We start from the raw sequence: 19,883 nt of genomic DNA, 5'->3' as shown, positions 1-19,883 counted from the left end.
TTAAATGGTCACGGTGTGAATGCACATCTGTGCATTGCACTGATACCAACATATGCTCTGGCTCAATGTTTTGGGTTTAAGTCAGAATATATACAACATGGATATTAAGATCGAGGTAGCAGAATTGAATTTGTGCTGTAGTTTACCTGCCTTCCAATGGAAACTACAGGCAATGCTTTTTTGAAATTGCAATGAATGGCACCAGATTTCCGACTCCGCACTGCTTCATCTATACTTTAGACTTCACAACACAGGAAATAGCAAATTGTATCAAGTGTCAAATCTAAGGACCACGACAAAGGCATTTTTGATCCAGAGGTGAACCAAAGAAGTCATGTTCAGAATTGATTGCCTCCTGTTATTTCCCAGCACTATGTTTTCTCTTGATTTTTGTATGTGTCGGCCTGTAGCATGCTCGTGCTTTACATTCTGCTTTGTAACTTCTGTGCTCAGCGATATTCTCTGACTCTCCCTCTAGTGAGCCAAGGGCAGTTTCCAGTAACACAGAACGTTACAGCTATCGAAGGAGGAACGGTGAACCTGACTTGTCGCGTTGATCAAAATGATAACACCTCCCTCCAGTGGTCAAACCCGGCTCAGCAGACCCTCTACTTTGATGACAAAAAAGGTAATCATATTTTTAACATTATAAACCCTCTTCGCTATGTCGAACATATGTTGGAAATTCTTTCCCCTATACTATGCCAAGCACTCAATCCCTTGGAATATTTTTATCCTGACTTCTTGCTATTTTGATACGTCTGACAAATGCAGAGAGAGAAGGTTTTCTGACTGTTGAGATGTAACATGAAAAGCCTTTTGCTGTGAGGCTTTGTAGGTCTTATGAATAGATTCTTCACTGAGCTTTAGCTGAGAAATTCCTTAGCCGATGCTCAAGAATATACCTCATATAGAGAATATGTACTGCTCACTAACAATAAGCATGCTGGTTAAGATTGCGGTCTCTTTCTCTGTCGAGAATAATTGAGAATGTTGCAGTAAGTGTTAAATGAAAAGCTTACATGTACGTTGGTGGATGCCCGAAGGTCTGCAGGCTCTGACAATGTGAGAAATGTTAGGATAACTTAGATAGACTTATATTTTGGTATCTCCGCTATATTGTACAAGACGAGAACAGAACAGCAACGTTTTAATACTAATTTCCTGTGAAGTCTGGAAAGAGAATGAAAAAAAGCAAGAAGTCCCATTCATTTTTGCCAAAGGGTTTGAACATGAAATACTTCCATTAAGCATTTGGCAAGAAGCAGCGTGGAATCCGCTGCAAAGTTGATTCAGATCATTCAGTCGATTAGATAAAATGGTGTTAATGTGTGCGCGCTTGTTTCTTCTCTTTTCTGAAAGTTTGCACATCTCCTCTCGCCTCTTCAGCTTTTTTTTGTAATGAGATATCAACGTTGAGATTTGGAACTGGATTTGAATCTCATCAAAGATATCTAAAAAAGAAATGATTTGTATTTCAGTGTCTTCAATAATGTATGGAAATATTTATGTAGAAGCACATCACAATAATACAGTAAACAGCATTGTAGGATCTCCATGGGGGTCTATCAAAAAGCCAAGTGGGTGTTAATAGGGGTCTTCAGAGGTTAAGGCTGTGTGCCCTTGATGAGTTTTTGATGAGTTCCTGATACTGTATATTTTCACTCAATCAAAAACATAGCTTCTTACAGTTACAGGAAAGTGCATGGGATTTATAGAAATCATCTAGCATCTTTTTACTCAGCGTTAACCGACCTGTGGTGCCTTTCAAATTCGCAACATGACTATTTCACTTGCAGGTGTGCTGAGTTTTATGTGTGGATTTTTCTCATAGACTTGCATTAGATGCGGAAAATCCGCAAGTAAAAACCGCACATGCATTTTTAGTGGCAGAAATACATCAAAATTGCATGTAATCTGCAAATGACTGTATCAATAAAGTTTTTTCAAAGATTTTTCCTGAGCGTTTCTGCATCTCCCTGGCAAAAAAAATGCATGCGTATTTTACATTCGTTTTTCCTGCCAGGGACATGCGGAAGTGAAGCGTTCTTCACATGCATTTCCGTATGCGGGTAGTCAAGCGCTTTCCAAGCGATTTTATCATCACTTGGAAAGTGCTTGACAACTTGGTTACACTATATTAATCCATGCAACCGGCATGGATTTATATAGTGTGACCGTAAAAGAATGGTAAAAAATAAAAAAATAAATATTATACTTACCTTCCGATGGCCCCTGGTGTCCTTATTCGATGAGTCTTGGCTTGCCGGCAGTTCGCGGTGGACTAAAAGGACCTGTCGACATCAGCGGTGGCGTGACCCGTCACATGACTAAATGACATCACGGCAGGTCCTTTTTAGACCATTGCGAGCTGCCGGCAAGCCAGGACGCATCGCTAAGGACATCGGGGGCCATCGGAAGGTAAGTATAATGTATATTTTTTATTTTATTCTTTTTTTTACAGGTACTATGGTACCTGGGTCTGGAGGAGAGTCTCCTCTTCTCCAAACCCGGGTACCATCCGCACATTGAAATGCATGGTATCCGCATCAGCAGATGCAGTGATGCGGATGTCATGCGATTCAATGCAAGTCAATGGCGGCAAAAAACGCCGCGATTCCGCAAAATAATAGGTAGTTCTGTGGATTTTTCTGCAATGATAATCCAGAGCGAAGATTTCTGCAGCATGTTCACAGCACATGCGGATTATCATTGGGGAACATGGCAGACCTTCTACCAAGCTTTTTTTAATCGTTTCTGCAGCGGAAATGCCACTGCGGAAATGCTTAAAAAATGCATAGTGGGCACACAGCCTTAGTATCAAAAACAAAGCAGTTTTATTTAAAATATGACACCCCAATAAGCGAAAGAAAATACAGTGTCAAACTGTATAACAACGCATGTAAATAAAAAGCACTCAAAAACGCAATGAGATGATCTTGTAGGGGTTGTCCACTACTAGGACAACCCCTGCTTGAACTAATTGTTTGATCCCGATAAAATAAATCCTATACTCACCTCCTGTGCTGGTGCCATTTCAGTGGCGTCAGCCCTCTCTGTCTTGGGGCTGTGATATGGTGGAATGACATGTGACACCGATGCCCAATCAGTGCTGGCTGTACGGATTGAACATGAAGAGGAAGTGAGAGATCAGCTGATCTCTCACTTCCTCTTCATGTTCAGACCGTATATAGGCTGGGACAGTGATGCCAGCGCTGATTGGGTGCTGGTGTCACAACAACAGCATGGGAGCCCCGGAACCACGAGGGCTGACACCGATGGAATGGTGCCGGCACGGGAGGTGAGTATAGGCTTTTTTATTTTATCAGGGCCAAACAATTAATTCAATAAGGGGTTGTCCTAGTAGTGGCCAACTCCTTTAAGTAGCCTCATTTACTTACTAGGTGAATAAATGGTGCAGAAATTCTGCAGCATAAAAAACTCACATCTAACACAAAAACCCTTTTCTATATAAGATAATCTTTAATAGTCACAGTATGACACATACAACATAAATAAAGTGCCCATAAAAAAGTGACTTAGTGCAGGTAGATATATAAATATTGATCTATTACGGTTATTAGTTCCACACCTCCCCCCACCAGAAGCGATGGAAATATCTTTTTGCCACTGAGTGTATGGTATACAGGTGTGGATCTAGTCAATAAATCTATATTGCAGCAAATCACTTATCTTAAAAAAAGCAGGAAAAAATGTAGGTGGGGCCTACATACTCGTGTCTAGTGCTCCCCAAACTACATCAATACAGTACATATATATCACGGGTAAAACCTGCAAGAGAAGACCTAATCTTCCTTATAACCACATATTCAATATAGTGTTCCTGTGATTCACTATATTATTTAACTCACAGTTCCTACTTTACACAGCTGCCTGATATTCTACCACATCCGCTGTTTCATAATAATAGCATGATACAAAGAGTAAACATAGGACTTATCTTGCACAGATGTTAGGTTACCCCCGACACTCCTCGACGCGTTTCCCCGTTGATGTATGGTTCATCAGGAGAAGATCATCCTGCAGAGAGCTGTCATAAAAAACTCACCAAAAGCTCATTGTGGAAACTTAGCCTATAGGGGTTATCCCATCATCTGATGAACGTCTGCCGTCATTTTATGAGACTACAGACTCCTGAATCCTTACAGCGAGCACACCACATGTTGCCAGGATTCCCTTGTGAGAAGATAAATCCAGCTTCTTAAAAATTCAAAAACTTTATTGAAAAATGTATTAAAAACATTCCATCTCATAATTGTTGATTGGCAACTCGTTTCGAACGTGTTGTGTCTGGCATCGGATTGGTCATGTAACGACTCAATGAGCGACTGGATTCATTGTTACAACCACTTTCCCATAGAACTCCTGATGCCCTCTTTAGCTCTTTTACAGATCATTTAATCTTTAGCTTGCTTAACTGTTCACAATAACTGTAATTTTGACAAGGGGTTCCCAAACTTTTACATGCCACTGTATTACAGTATAAAGTATAAATCACAGTCTCCTACAATTAAGCTATAGGCGGAGCTATAACAGAGTACTAAGAAGGGGGCGATGGAGGCCTTCTACAGGCATATGGTTAACCTGTCAACTCTTAGAGGACTGATTGAAGCCAATTAGCATGCGTAATGGCGATCGCACTATTTAAATGCCCTTTTCAGTGATTGACATTGTCATTTAAATACTTAAATTAAATTCTGTGCACTTTCTCCATATCAACCCCTCCCTTCTCCCCTCTCCCATGTATAACTCTGAGGCTCTACTGTCATTTCTCACCCACTCCAAACCATCCATTTCCTCGATACAGCACTCAAAACGTTCATACAAATCATTGCTCCACCTGTTCTTTCTCTTTTTTCTCCTTCTACTAGTCGCTGGCGACATCTTCCCCAACCCTGGGCCACCTTCCGCTAGCATACATAACTCTCTTCCAACTGCATATAGAAACCCTGCTAATCTTATTAACAGTCATTCAGTGTATTCCCTCTCCTATCACTTTCCATTGTGCTCTCTGGAACGCACGGTCTGTGTGTAACAAACTAACTTACATTCATGATATTTTTCCTCTCTAATACCCTTAACCTTCTGGCTATTACAGAAACCTGAATCCAGCAGTCAGACACCACCACCGCTGCTGCTCTCTCGTTTGGTGGGCTGAAATTTTCATATACCGCCAGACCTGAGAACAGACAGGGTTGAGGTGTTGGTTTGCTCCTTTCATCACAATGTGCTTTCCAGGTCATCCCACCAGTTCCCTCACTTATGTTTCCTTCCTTTAAAGTCCACATCAGACTCTTTAAACCCTTCTCCCTGCGGGTGGCGGTTGTGTATCGCCCTTCAGGCTCCTCCCACCAGTTCCTGAATCACTTTGCCTCCTGGCTTCCTCACTTTTTATCCTGTGACATCCCCACCATCATCATGGGAAACTTTAACATCCCCATCGATGATCCTCTCTCCCAATCTGCCACTCATCTACTTTCTCTAACCTCTTCATTCGGCCTCTCACAGTATACTAACTCTCCTCTGCATGAAGAGAGGGAATAGCAGAGGATTTCATTCACTATAAGTTTATGCTCAAAACCTATAACTCTGACCTTCATCTGGCCAAACAATCTTACTTCACCACCCTCATCACTTCACTATACAACAATCCAAAATGACTATTTGAAACCTTAAACTCCCTCCTGAACCCTACAGCACAGGCCCCCAGCACTAACCTCAACAGTGAGGATCTGGCCACTCATTTCCTAGAAAAAATCAACCACATCCAACAGGACATCTCAGTGTCTGTATCCCCTTCCATGCCACACTTCAAGCTCACTTGCTATCTTTGAGCCTGTCACAGAAGAAGAAGTTAGCCAGCTCCTCACTTCTTCTAGGCCTTCAACCTGCAACAGTGACCCCATTCCTTCACATCTCCTGCAGTCTCTCTCACTCGTGGTCACCCCTCACCTGACTAAAATATTTAACCTCTCTCTTTCTTCAGGTATCTTTCCCTCTTCATTTAAACATGCCTTCATAACCCCTTTACTTAAAAAGCCATCACTGGACCAGAACTGCACTGCTAACTACAGCCTGTCTCTAATCTTCCATTCATCTATAAACTCCTGGAATGCTTGGTCCACTCCGGTCTGATCCACTATCTCTCAGATAACTCTCTTCTTGACCCTCTACAATCTGGTTTCTGCTATTTACACTCAGCTGAAACAGCCCTCACTAAAGTCTCTAATGATCTACTAACAGCAAAATCCAAAGGTCACTGCTCCCTTCTGATTCTCCTGGATCTCTCTGCCGCATTTGACACTGGATCACCAGCTCCTCCTCACTATGCTCTGCTCTATAGGTGTCAACGAAACTGTTTTCTCCTGGTTTTCCTCCTACCTCTATGACTGTTCCTTCACTGTATATTTTGCTGGCTCCTCTTCCTCTTACTATTGGGGTACTGCAGGTCTCAGTCCAAGGCCCCCTCCTCTTCTCTCTACACACTGGCCCTATTGGACAAACAATCAGTAGATTTGGGCTCCAGTATCATCTATGCTGATGACACCCAATTATACACTTCTTCCCCTGACATCACTCCTACCCTAATACATGATGTACAATACAAGTTATATTGTGGTACCGTGTTAGCCAGAAAAATCGATGTAAATACTTTTATGTCAAAAATGACAAAAGTATTCTCGGAGTGATACCTTTATTGGCTAACCAGAAAAAAAAAATATATGCAAGCTTTCAGAGCACATAGGCTCCTTCGTCAGGCAAGATTACAAATGAATTCAATTATGACTTTGGTTTATGACTCACTACATGGGCACAATTCACACATCCAGATAATTAAACATTCCCAAGTCCTCTCATTTTGCAACAAAAAAACATAATTTGAACTCCCTGACTTATCAGTAGGAGTCATCACAACTTACACCTCATGAACAAATATCTTGTTGTAACATCTCGCAAATGTTGTGCCTTTTGTCTTATGAATTAAATTGTAATCTTGCCTGACGAAGGGAGCCTCTGTGCTCTGAAAGCTTGCATATATATTTTTTTTCTGGTTAGCCAATAAAGGTATCACTCCTAGAATACTTTTGTCATTTTTGGCATAAAAGTATTTACATCTACCCTAATGCAAAATACCAAGGATTGTTTGTCTTCTGTCGCTAACATCATGTCCTCCCTCTGTCTTAAATCCCTCTTATCATGAATCTCTCCAAAACTGAACTTCTTGTGTTTCTTCCCTCTACTAACATAACTCTACCTAACATCGAAATTACCTTGGAGGGTTCAGCCATAACTCCCAAGCAGCATGCTCGCTGCCTTGGGGTCATATTCGACACTAAACCTTCCTTTATTCCCTATATCTGATCACTCACCCCCTCTTGTCACCTTCATCTTAAAAACATCTAAAGAATCCGACCTTTCCTCACCTTTGAAACTGCTAAAACTCATACTGTTGCTCTTATTCACTCTCGTCTGGACTACTGCAACTCTCATCTGATCGGTCTCCCTCTTACCAAACTTTCTCCTCTCCAATCTGTCCTTAATGCGGCAGCCAGGGTCGTATTTCTTTCCAGTCGCTTCACCGATGCCTCCATCTTGTGCCAGTTACCCATTCACTACAGAGTCCAATATAAACTCATCGCTCTCACCCACATAGCTCTCCACAGTTCTGCACCACCTTATATTTTCTCAGTCTATCTCCCTACACATGGCCTCCATTCTACAAATGACCTAAGACTAACATCCTCTTAATGCAAACCTCCCACCTCCAAGACTTCTCTCATGCTGCACAAGTTCTCTGGAATGCACTACCCCAGACGATCCGACTGATGCCTAGTCCCCATGTCTTCAAGCACGCTTTAAGAACCCATCTCTTTAAACAAGCTTACCACCTCAACTACTCAGTAAACTAACTTTCCCCTGTTCTCGCCTTCTAAATATTATTCAGAATCTGCTCCCTACTGTTCATCTGTCTCCACACTCTCCATGCACACGATAACTGCACTTGATACTTGATTATTGCACTTAGACATACTGGCTAATGGCCGGAACATGCAACTTTATATGAAAATCCCTATTTATTATCATTGCTAGACCTGAAATAACAAGCCCTGTTCACCTATTGTGTCCCTCCATTTCCTTGTAGATTGTAAGCTTGCAAGCAGGGACCTCACTCCTAATGTAACTGTTTAAACTGTCTTACCTTGTATTGAATTTATTATCTGTATATGTCCCCGCTTAATTTTAAAGTGCTGCGGAATATGTTGGTGCTATATAAATAAAAATTATTATTATTAAACAAGGCCAGGGTAAATAACTGTGTTGCAGGCAGATGCTGGCTGTGTATCACAGTTGGCATCTGCCCTGTATGGAGCGAGTTCAGTCTCTGAGCTCACTCCATACATGGGCACCCTTATTGTAATTTATAGGCACATTAGAGTGTGCGAAGCAGTTGATGGACATTCATGACTACTGACTTAATTTTCGCTTGCACACAATATGGTCTCTTTAAAGGGTTATTCCCAACATGTCTTGAGCAGCACACAGCTCCTCTGACTCCTTGCTTCCTTGTGGATAGGGAGGGCAAGACACTTCTCTCTGAGTGACCATTGTGGTTGAGAAGCATCATCCTACCGCTGAACTGAATGTGCTGCTGTAATGGACAAAATGCTTGTTGTAAAGTCTACAGTTACCTGTATGATTGCAAATACAGATATTACTGTCTTTGAACAATCGCAACATGTGAAAAGTAAGCAATTTTTACATAGACAGACTGGTGGAGGTTTCTGATTTTGCAGAACTGATAACAGCATCTCCAAGTCAGGAGCTGTGGGTGAGTGGGAGGGGAGGTGAGCAGCTAACTGCTCTAAATACATTTTTAGACTGGATTGGAGTAAAGTAAGTGGCTAGTATCTCAGAAGTTAACTTCTCAGCCTGAAATGTAACTGTTTGACATACTTGCAGGCTCTTGTGGTCGGTCTCTTTGGAAATGTGTTTTAAACAATGTAAGACATAAGCGCTCATAGCAGGAGAGCCACAGCAAATAGAAAAAAAAAGTCTATTGCAAACTTGCTTATTTTCATCCTAACTAACTATACCAATTTCATAATATTAGAATACACATTTAAAGATGGGAGTCCTGTAGAGACTATCACTGTAAATGGTTATGGAACCAACCACAGCTTGTCCTATTCTCTTCAATGACCCCCATAATAGATACAGTATATGATCTGCTTTTATGGTATAGAGTACATGCTGGTGCCGATAATTTTTACAATCGATTAACTTACTGCCAGACCAATAAAAAAGCCTTCTAACCTCTCTTGACATCAGATTTAGTAAATTATTGTATTCCCCATTGCATCGTTTCTTTGAGCTGTATGTTGTTTTGTTCCGCTTTTGAAATTAGTAGATAAATTAATATCTGGATGTTACCAGTTGGGGATGTGTCCCTGTACAATCTGACATTGTCCAATCAGTACGGATATTGTCAGGTTACGTAAGAACACACCATTTTGTCAATGAGAATGGTAACACCCATTTGTCAATTAATTTATATATTTCCAGGATGAGCCAGAGGAATAGAATGATGCAGAGTTGTTAGAGAATGTGATCCAGAATTGCAATTTTCTGTTATTTACAAGGAATTACTAAAATACATATGACAGAAGAGCTACATGGTCACTTTAACAGAATAACCTTATCTAGCCATTTGTACTTGGTAAAATATGTTGATCCTACCCAGTTTTTTTTAGTAAAAAAAAACATATTTTTCTAGAAACCTAACAATACTTTTGCACAGTGTGTACATTGTGAATCATGTTCTGCATTCTTCTAGTAGCTTTAAAAGGACATTTTTTAACACAGCTTAACTACATGGACAACATTTACAAAGAATGGAATTGCTAAAAATGTTGCCATGGGACAGAGATAGCAAACAATTAAAAACTTCAAAGAGCCAGGGAAAAATCATATCTATCCTTGATACATTGTGTACCAAACAGCCATAATATTAAAACCACTGAGAGATGAAGTTAATCATTATAATGGCACCTGTCAGTGGGTAGGGTACATTAGGCAACAAAATAACTTGTCTGGTCTGATGACACAGAAGAGTTAATGGGAACCTGTTACTTGGTTTTCCCAATATAAAGTAAAGCCACCAACTTTAGGCCCTCTTTCACAGCATTTTAGTAAGCTGTATGTATGCCCCTAATGTCCTCTGCATAGCACAAAAAAGACCTTTTATTATACTCACAGATATTGTTGAGCCACCCCCGTAGTGTTCGAGTTCGGTTCGGTTCGTCGAACAGCCGTATGTTCGCTGAACTGTTCGTCAAACTGTTCTTCGAACACCTTCGAACACCGTTAAAACCAATGGCAGGCAAGGAAAAACACATAGAAACACATAGAAAACACATAGAAAACACTTCAAAGGTGTCCAAAAGCTGACAAACTGCTCAGAAGACACAACTAACACATGGAAAAGAGACAAGTACATATAGTCATGCGAAAAGAAAAGAGGTGGAGGAGTAAAAGGAGGGGAGACACAGATATAGGCATGTCATGCCCTTCTAAAATCAAGAAAGGCTGGAGTAAAAATCTAAAATCAGCCTACCAACACCCAGACGTCGTGACAAGAAAATTAAAAAAATAAATATCTTTAGGTAGAATGGCTGTTCCATTCAGAACACTTTCCTTACAAGACGTAGTGGTATCCCCATTGTGAGTTGTGCCAAAAACGGAACCCAATACATTCGGACTAATCCACCATTTGTCATATCCAAGGGGCCGGTCCGTAAATGACAACATCGACGCGGAACCAAGTACAGTAGTATATACTGTACATCCTTTAATAAGGCAATCAGGCATATCAAGAAGTTGGGAAGGGTCACCCTAATGGCCAAAACAGACATTGATGCAGCGTTCCGGTTACTTACTACCTGTGCCTCCGAATAGTGTCCACCTATTGGGCTGCTTCTGGGAAGGAGCATACTATATAGATCGCTGTTTGCCCATGCGGTGCTCCAGATCCTGCTCACTATTTGAGGCGTTTTGTTGCTTCCTCGAATGGGTTGTAATGGACGTTTCTAAGGGGGCACATATTATCCATTACCTCGACAACTTCTTATGCCTGGGCCCAAAAGATTCATCACAGTGTGAATACACGCGGTAGTCCACCTGTGAGAAGGAGAGAGCTGGAGGGAGAGCAGACACCACGGAGCCGAAGGGTTAGATGGAGAACGGAAGAAGGAAAGAAGGCGAGGGAGGTAAGGGAGTACAGTGGAAGGCCGACCTGAGCTCCCCCACGTTCCTGCTGCGTGGGGAACAGCTCTGTGAAGAAAAGCCGCTTGCGCATCCCTTTGAGGTTACGGGCGCGAGCGGGCAGAGGGACTACGCTGGAGTGCGAAGCCGACACGGCCAGTCCGTTCCTGCTCGTGCGACCTCCATGTTGCCGGGTTTGTGCCAGAGCCGCGGTGGACCCTGACGGCCAGCCCCCCTCTCCCAATACTGGTGCCTGTCCCCTGGTGGATCGAGCCCCCCCCCCCGCGGTGGGGGGGAGTGACATCTGCAGAAGAAAGACCATCTTCCAGCCAAACTAAGATGTCTACTTCTTTTCGTTGGCAATGTGATACGATCACTTTCTTACGGACACGCCCATCTCTACAAATTCCAGACGAGGCACAAAAAGAGCAGGTGCTTCAATGGATATCAAGTGCTCCTTCAAGTAGGCTCTCCTCCACCTCAACTTCAACATCACAAATACTCCAGTCCTGAGAGGTGTCACCCCAATCACACTTGCTTCCTCACATCTCCCAAGTCTCCAGCTGCCCGTCTGAGTATGGGGTAGAACAGACGGTTGAGTCTGCACAGCTGTTTACTCATACTATAGCCTGGGAAAGGGAGGTCTGCTCCAGAGCTTCTGTTAATCCAGACGAGGAAATGATCTGTACTGATGCCCAGAATCTTCATGAGTCGGATCCAGGACCAGATGAAGAAGGTTCTGAGCATAATGTAGACCCTCGTTCCCAAACTGTAACTCCTGTTGGTGGAGTCAATGATGAAGACGATGATGAGACTCAAATACCTGATTGCAGCGACAACTTGACTTTTCGGTCAGGGCAGGAAGAGTTTGGCTCTGAGGACGACGGATGTGAGAACACACAGGGTGATGATGACGAGGTTGGAGATCCCACTTACTGTCAACTAGTGTTGAGCCACCCCCGTAGTGTTCGAGTTCTGTTCGGTTCGTCGAACACCCGTATGTTTGCCGAACTGTTTGTAGAACTGTTCGTCAAACACCTTCGAACACCGTTAAAACCAATGGCAGGCATACAAAAACACATAGAAACACATAGAAAACACCTTCAAAGGTGTCCAAAACCTGACAAACTGCTCAGAAGATACAACTAACACATGGAAAAGTGACAAGTACATATCGTCATGCGAAAAGAAAAGAGGTGGAGGAGTAAAAGGAGGGGGAGACACAGATATAGGCAGGTCATGTCCTTCTAAAACCAAAAAAGTGCAAAGCCGACACGGCCAGTCCGTTCCTGCCCGTGCGACCTCCGTGTTGCCGGCTTTGTGCCAGAGCTGCGGTGGACCCTGACGGCCAGCCCCCCTCTCCCAATACTGGTGCCTGTCCACTGGTGGGTCGAGCGAGCCCCCCCTGTGGTGGAGGCAGGTCTAAGCTTTTTAATTTAAATTGTCTCTCTAATTTGAATGAATACACTTTAAATCCTTTTACAAGAATCTATTGGAGGGCAAGTCTCATGCCAGCAGCCGCGTAATTCCAGCTCCAGTATCGTCCACTAAAGCTGCTGCAGTTAAAAAGCTTTTATAAGGATGGAGCTCGGCGGTCCACCGCAAGGCGTCCTACCACCAGTCCCAGCCCCTATGCCTTGGGGTGCCTCCTGATGCTCTTCACTGAGTATCCCGAGGTCCCAAAGCATTTCCTTTGAAAAAATGAAGGGTCCAAACTACAGGTGGTGTAGCTTGCTTAACAGCTGGCATAATCAGCTGACTATCAGACAATGCTACTAGGCACAAAGTATTTCCTGGGCTAGATGCAGTTAAAAATTTGTAATTAGATACTCTCGTTGGATGCTGAGAAAGCATTCCATATAGTCTCCTGGCACACCATATATTATTCTCTTAAAAAGCTTGGGGTAGGGGTCTAGGGGACCCTTTTATAGCCAAAATCACGGGCCTCTATCGCAATACGTCACCTAGGCTGAAGATAAATGGAACTGTAGCACCCCGAGGGCTCGGTTGCTGCAGAGGTATTGCACCTCACCCAGAGGTGTGATATCTCACTCTCAGGTAAGGATGGAGTGTGGATCAGGACCCCGACACCAGCATGCATTACACTACATTGCCGTGGGGCAGGGCGACCAATAAGCCCCTGAGATGGGCACGACCGTCCCTGTCCCTGGCTGGAGTGTGGGGAGCGAACACCGAGGAAGGGGAACCCTGTAGTGCAGGAGCAGGGAGGAAGCAGTTCCTGGGTGCATTGAGAAGGGAGTATAAAAGATGGGCACCATCTTAGTTCAGTGCAGAGAAGTCTGAGCAGAAGTGACAGGGAGCAGGGGCTCTGCATGAGCTCTGCTCTGGAGGTGGGCCTAGTAACAGAGGTCCAGGCCTGGAAGAGGGAGAAGGAAGGAAGAGGAGCAGAGAGGGCTCCAGGAACGAGGAACGAAGGGATCCCAGGGGTGCGGACGGGTGAGTCGCCACCGCACGCCCGAATCCTCCTGCGTGGAGGGGTCAGGCCAAAGGGGGGGATCGGTCCCCGAAACTAGTGGAGGCGGGAAACGACCCTCAGCTAGAAACCGGAGGCTGTGACATTTTATGTTGCACAGCCCCTCGCTACACCCGCTAGGAAGGCACCACATAGGGTCAGGGAAACTGGCGCCAAGTTTACCAAGAGGAGGCCCGAGGCAGCTGGACAGAAGCGTTGGTAAGAAAGGCCAGACAAAGGACACACAAAGGGGGTCCTGTGAAGCGCTCCAAAGTTATCTGGGAGTTGTCTGAGCCCCTCACCTGGTGAGCACAGTATGACGTGGGCAGCAGTTACCTGCAGAAATGGTCTGGATATTATGAACTGTGAGTAAAGGCCCTGGACTGCATCACTAACTCTGTGTCATTACTGCTGCTGCCCTGCACCATCACCCCAATCCTCCGCATACACTGCCCTGAGGCTATACTCCTCCCGTGGGGAGTTATACTACGCTCTGCTGCACCCACAACACCAGCCTCAGCGGTCTGCCCTGCAGGAGCGGTTCACTCTGACCGCAATCCACGGGTGGCGTAGTCGGACATTTAAACATCAAAACCACATAAATAGTTCCGCCACTGGTTTGACCGCCCTGAGCCACGGAACCGGGTCGCCGCCACGGAGACTACAACCACCAGCATCCACCAAAAAGAGTCCGGCTCCGGGTGTCCCAAGGCCCAGGGGGCGTGTCAGAACATTTTCATCACCTTTCATAATCACCAATGGGACAAGGCAGGGATGTCCTCTGTCCCCTCTCTTATACATCCTAATGAAGGAGCACCTGCTCTCATCAATTCGCCATAACCCCAATATTAGGTGGATTGAGGTGGGAGGCACCGAGTACAAATGCTCTGCATTTTCTGATGATGTCCTAGTATATATCACTCAATCACATATATCCATCCCTGCTGTTATGGCTGAAATAGATCACTTTGTTACATGGTCAAATTTTAAAATCAATGCAGTGAAGTCTGAGGCCCTCGATGTCTCCCTTCCCAAATCCATACAGGATTCCATCCAGTCCAACTTTCCCTTTGCTTGGCCCTCACAGGGTATCAAATACTTAGGAATTCCTATTCATAGAGACCTCTCCCATATATGTTATCTTAACTTTGGGCCCTTTATTGAACAACTCCATACAGACCAAGGTTGGCAAGTTAGAACTGTAAGATTCACTACGGGAACCACTGCTGTTTTGTGGAAAACCACATGTACACTGTGTTCCAAATTATTATGCAAAAAGTGTTTAGGAGTGATAAGGGAAGAATTTGTTTGTTTGTCAGTTAAACTCATTGATGGTGATGTGTGTCAGGGCTTTTTATATCACTGTAAGCAATTGCAGACACCTGTGCTAATTAGTTTGGCAGGTGTGTCCAATGAAAGGCAAGACTACTTAAGAAGGCTGTCCCACATTATTAAGCAGCCTACATTTTCTGCCAAAATGGGAAAGAAAAAGGATGTGTCGGCTGCTGAGAAGCAACAAATTGTGGAGTGTTTAGGTCAAGGCATGACTGCAATCAACATTGCCAAGATACTTCATCCTGATCATCGCACAATCAAGAAATATGTATCTGATTCACAGTACACACGTGTGTGTGCTGATAAGGGAAAATTGAGGACTCTTTCCTACAGGCAATTACATCAGGTTAAAAGAGCAGCGGCAGAAAAGCCTTGTCATAGCAGCAGACAAGTTTTTGAAGCTGCTGGTGCCTCCAACGTTCCCCGAACAACAAGATTCAGGGTCCTTCAGAGGTTTGCAGCTGTGCATAAGCCATCCTGTCGACCTCCTCTATCCACTGTACACAAGCAGAAACGGCTCCAGTGGGCCAAACAATACATGAAGACTGACTTCAAAACTGTTTTGTTCACAGATGAGTGCCGTGCAGCGCTCGATGGTCCAGATGGATGGAGTGGAGGATGGCTGGTTGATGGACACCCCACGCAAACACGGCTACGAAGCCAACAAGGAGGAGGTGGAGTAATGTATTGGGCTGGAATCATGGGGAGAGAGATTGTCGGCCCCTTTAGGATCCCTGAAGGGGTAAAGATGAACTCCATAATGTATGTGGAGTTCCTCAAACAGCACTTCCTGCCATTGTTCAAGAAGAAGAACTGTGTATTCCGCAGCAAGATCATTTTCATGAATGATAATTCATCGTCTCATGCTGCACATAACACACCTGCATCTCTGGCTGATATGAGCATAAAGGGGACAAACTTATGGTGTGACCCCCATGCTCCCCTGACTTCAACCACATTCAGAACCTCTGGAGCATCATCAAAAGGAGTGTCTATGATGGCGGGAGGCAGTTCACATCTAAGCAACAGCTCTGGGAGGGTACTCTGTCCTCATGCAAAACAATTGAAGCAGAAACCATCCAAATCCTGACAAATTCAATGGACGAGACAGTTCAGAAGCTCCTTTCAAACAAGGGGTCCTATGTGCAAATTTAACATCACCTAAAACAAAGTTTTGAAATGAAAACTGTTTGATTTCAGTTTCTAATAACCTGCTAATGCTTATAATTTCAAAAATGACCATTTTTTTGGTCTTTATTAAAATGAAAAGGTTGATCGAAGAGTGTGGGGGATCTAAGAGTGTGGCAACCCAGTAGTCAGGATTACTTCGAATTCTGACAATCTGAGGGTCATGTTGCAGGTAGTGCAGCAAGAAAGCACCCATGTGTCTTGCGCATCTAGGAGACCCAAAATTATTTTCCGGGCTAGATGCAGCTAAAAATTATTATTAATTTGAAAGCTGGTGGTGCTTAGTATAGATGGCCTAATAGAATCAGTATTGCACACTGCTACGATGCCCAAATTATTTTCCAGCCAAGATACAGATAAACATGATTAGTAATTTTAAATCTGGTGGAGCTTAGTATAGATGGCCTAATAGAATCAGTAGTGCACACTGCTACAAAGCCCAAATTATTTTCCAGCCAAGATACAGATAAACATGATTAGTAATTTTAAATCTGGTGGAGCTTAGTATAGATGGCCTAATAGAATCAGTACTGCACACTGCTACAAAGCCCTAATTATTTTCCAGCCAAGATACAGATAAACATGATTAGTAATTTTAAATCTGGTGAAGCTTAGTATAGATGGCCTAAAAGAATCAGTACTGCTCACTGCTACAAAGCCCAAATTATTTTCCAGCCAAGATACAGATAAATATGATTAGTAATTTTAAATCTGGTGGAGCTTAGTATAGATGGCCTAATAGAATCAGTACTGCACACTGCTAAAAAGCCCAAATTATTTTCCAGCCAAGATACAGATAAACATGATTAGTAATTTTAAATCTGGTGAAGCTTAGTATAGATGGACTAATAGAATCAGTACTGCACACTGCTACAAAGCCCAAATTATTTTCCAGCCAAGATACAGATAAACATGATTAGTAATTTTAAATCTGGTGGAGCTTAGTATAGGTGGCCTAATAGAATCAGTACTGCACACTGCTACAAAGCCCAAATAATTTTCCAGCCAAGATACAGATAAACATGATTAGTAATTTTAAAGCATAAAACGGTTGGTGAGGTATTTTAACAAATCATCAAGCTTTTACTCTCCCCAGGATGACACAGGGGTAGAAAAGTCGTTTCGGATCCATGATTTGTTCATCTTTATGAACGTGAGTCTGTCTACATTATCAGTGGAGAGCCGCTTGCGCTTATCTGTCAGCACACCAGCAGCAGCGCTGAACACACCTTCAGACAGAACGCTGGCTGCGGGGCATGACAAGATCTCCAAGGCGTAAGTGGCTAGCTCCGGCCATTTATCCAGATTTGAAGCCCAAAAAGAGCAAGGGTCTAGTGACACAGTCATGGCTTCAATGTTTACTTGGAGATACTCCTGTACCATCGTCTCTAGGCGTTGACTATGTGTCAGACTTCTTGTCTCCTGTGGCCTTGCAAAGGATGGGCTAAAAAAGTGGTGAAATGATTCCGCAGAATTGATGTTACCAGCAGATACTGTGTTTCTGTTACGGTTTGAGTGCTGAACACTCGACGGTCCCACGGTTGGCAAGTTGGAACAGTGAGATTCACTACGTGCACCACTGGTGTTTTGTGGAAAAGCACAATGAAGATTCTGCAACAGTCTCTGCTGATACTCCTGCATGCATGCATCCCCTTCTATGGCAGGAATAATTTCTGCAAATTTACTTTTGTACCGGGGATCTAACAGTGTGGCTACCCAGTAGTCAGGATTATTTCTAATTCTCACAATTCGAGGGTCATGTTGCAGGTAGTGCAGAAGGAAGGCACTCATCTGTCTTGCACATCCAGGAGCACCAAGTCCCTGTTGTGTTGGTGGCGAGGTAACAATCAAGCTTCCTTCCTCTGTCCTCTCCCCCCATCCTCGCACAACAGAAATGTGATCAAGGTCTCCCTCATCTGATGAGTCTTCCATCAGTTCGTCCTCCACTTTTTCCTGGGCTCCTGCACCTTCCTCACCAGTTTGGCTGCTACCATGCGCCCTGGTAAAACCATCTCCTGAACCCTTACATGCCTGCCGCCTTGGTGCTGCCAACCGTCTGTAACTTGCAGATGTTAGCCCTTCCGCTTACAACTCCTCCTCCTCTACTTCCTCCACCTCCTCTTGTGCCACCACCTGACTCCGAATTCTGTTTAACATGTGCTCCAGCATGTAAATCACCGGAATAGTCATGCTGATAATGGCATCGTCAGCACTAAACATCTTCGTCGCCATTTCAAAACTGTGCAGAAGGGTGCATAGGTCCTGATCTGAGACCACTCCTCCAGCGTGATTTGCCCCACCTCTGGATCTTGTAGGCCCAGGCTATACGTCAGAACGTATTGCACAAGGGCTTGTCGGTGCTGCCACAGTCGCTGCAACATGTGCAGAGTTGAATTCCACCGGGTAGGCACATCGCATTTTAGCCAGTGAAGTGGCAGGCTCAACAACTTCTGTAGAGATGTAAGTCGCTGAGCTGAGGGATGCGAACGGCGGAAGTGAGCACACAGCGACCGTGCCCTCTGCAGAAGGCCATCTAGTATGGGATAGTGGGCTAAAAATTGCATTGTCGCACACGGCCTTCCCTGGTTTCAGGTCCAGTGGAGACAACCATTCATGAAACTGGTTCTCCAGAGCTGACCATAACTCCTCAGCTGTGTGACACACATTTCCCAGACATTTCAAAGTAAAAACCGCCTGATGACGTTGAACCCTGCTGCCAGCATAGTAAGGAGGTATGCAGGATCCCTTCTGCGCAGTTAGAAAGCTTGTGGCATGACCAGACAGGCTTTGGGTGCAGGTGGAGGACCGAGAGAAGGTCGAGGAGGCAGAAGCAGTGGAGGAACTTTGAGATAAAGAGGATTGACGCGCAACTCGTGGGGACGGCAAGACTTGGACAGCAGCCCCTTGTCCTGCTGTCACCGTAGTTACCCAGTGCCCAGTCAGCGACATGTAACGCCCCTGTCCATGCTTACTCGTCCAAGTGGCTGTGGTGAAATGCACCCTGTCACACACAGAGTTTCTCAAAGAAGCGGTGATGTTGTGTGCGACATGCTGGTGGAGCGCAGGCACACCTTTCTTTGAGAAGCAGTGCCGACTGGGCATCTGGTACTGGGGCACTGCGACGGACATAAGGTCTCGAAAATCCTCTGATTCCACCAGGCGGAAAGGCAGCATTTCTGTAGACAAGAGCTTGCAGATGGTGAATTAAAACCTCTTAGCTTTCTTATGGCTAGGAGGAAATGGTCTTTTACTTGTCCACATCTGAGGGACCGAGGGCTGGCTGTTGTGCTTAGACGGGGTTGAGAATGGTGTCCGAGGCAAACTGCCGGTCTGTGAGGATGATGCAGGTGGACATGTTTGGTTGCCTTGATCCAAAGGTGGTGCTATCGATGTCGACAGCGCTCAACACCAGCTGGTGTTACCACCTCCAAAGAAAATGATGACCTGCCAATCACGCTGGCTGTTGCGGGTAAAGAGGTGGCAGGTCTGCGCCCCAAAACAGGTGTGACTGCTGTCCCCCCAGTCACAGAGGATGAAGAGGCCGCGGATACACAAGATATGGCAGACGGTGGTTGGCCCGGCCGGCTAGGCCGCATTGTAGCAC

General features: G+C 44.4%; 1 protein-coding gene across 2 annotated transcripts in view; it reads left to right on the top strand.

The window, feature by feature from the left end:
* Positions 1-494: 494 nt before the first annotated feature.
* CADM2 (cell adhesion molecule 2) overlaps positions 495-19,883 on the top strand; it is a 612,895-nt gene continuing 593,506 nt past the window's right edge. For both annotated transcript variants that reach the window (XM_073668208.1, XM_073668209.1), the window contains exon 1: positions 495-628. The gene's annotated coding sequence lies outside the window, so the exon portion shown is untranslated. The remainder of the gene's footprint in view (positions 629-19,883) is intronic.

Source organism: Phyllobates terribilis, unplaced genomic scaffold (genome assembly GCF_046119375.1).
Source record: "Phyllobates terribilis strain yellow unplaced genomic scaffold, ASM4611937v1 Scaffold_2__4_contigs__length_985480577, whole genome shotgun sequence".
Taxonomy (NCBI): Eukaryota; Metazoa; Chordata; class Amphibia; order Anura; family Dendrobatidae; genus Phyllobates; species Phyllobates terribilis.
This window is presented reverse-complemented; position numbering and strand designations above follow the sequence as displayed.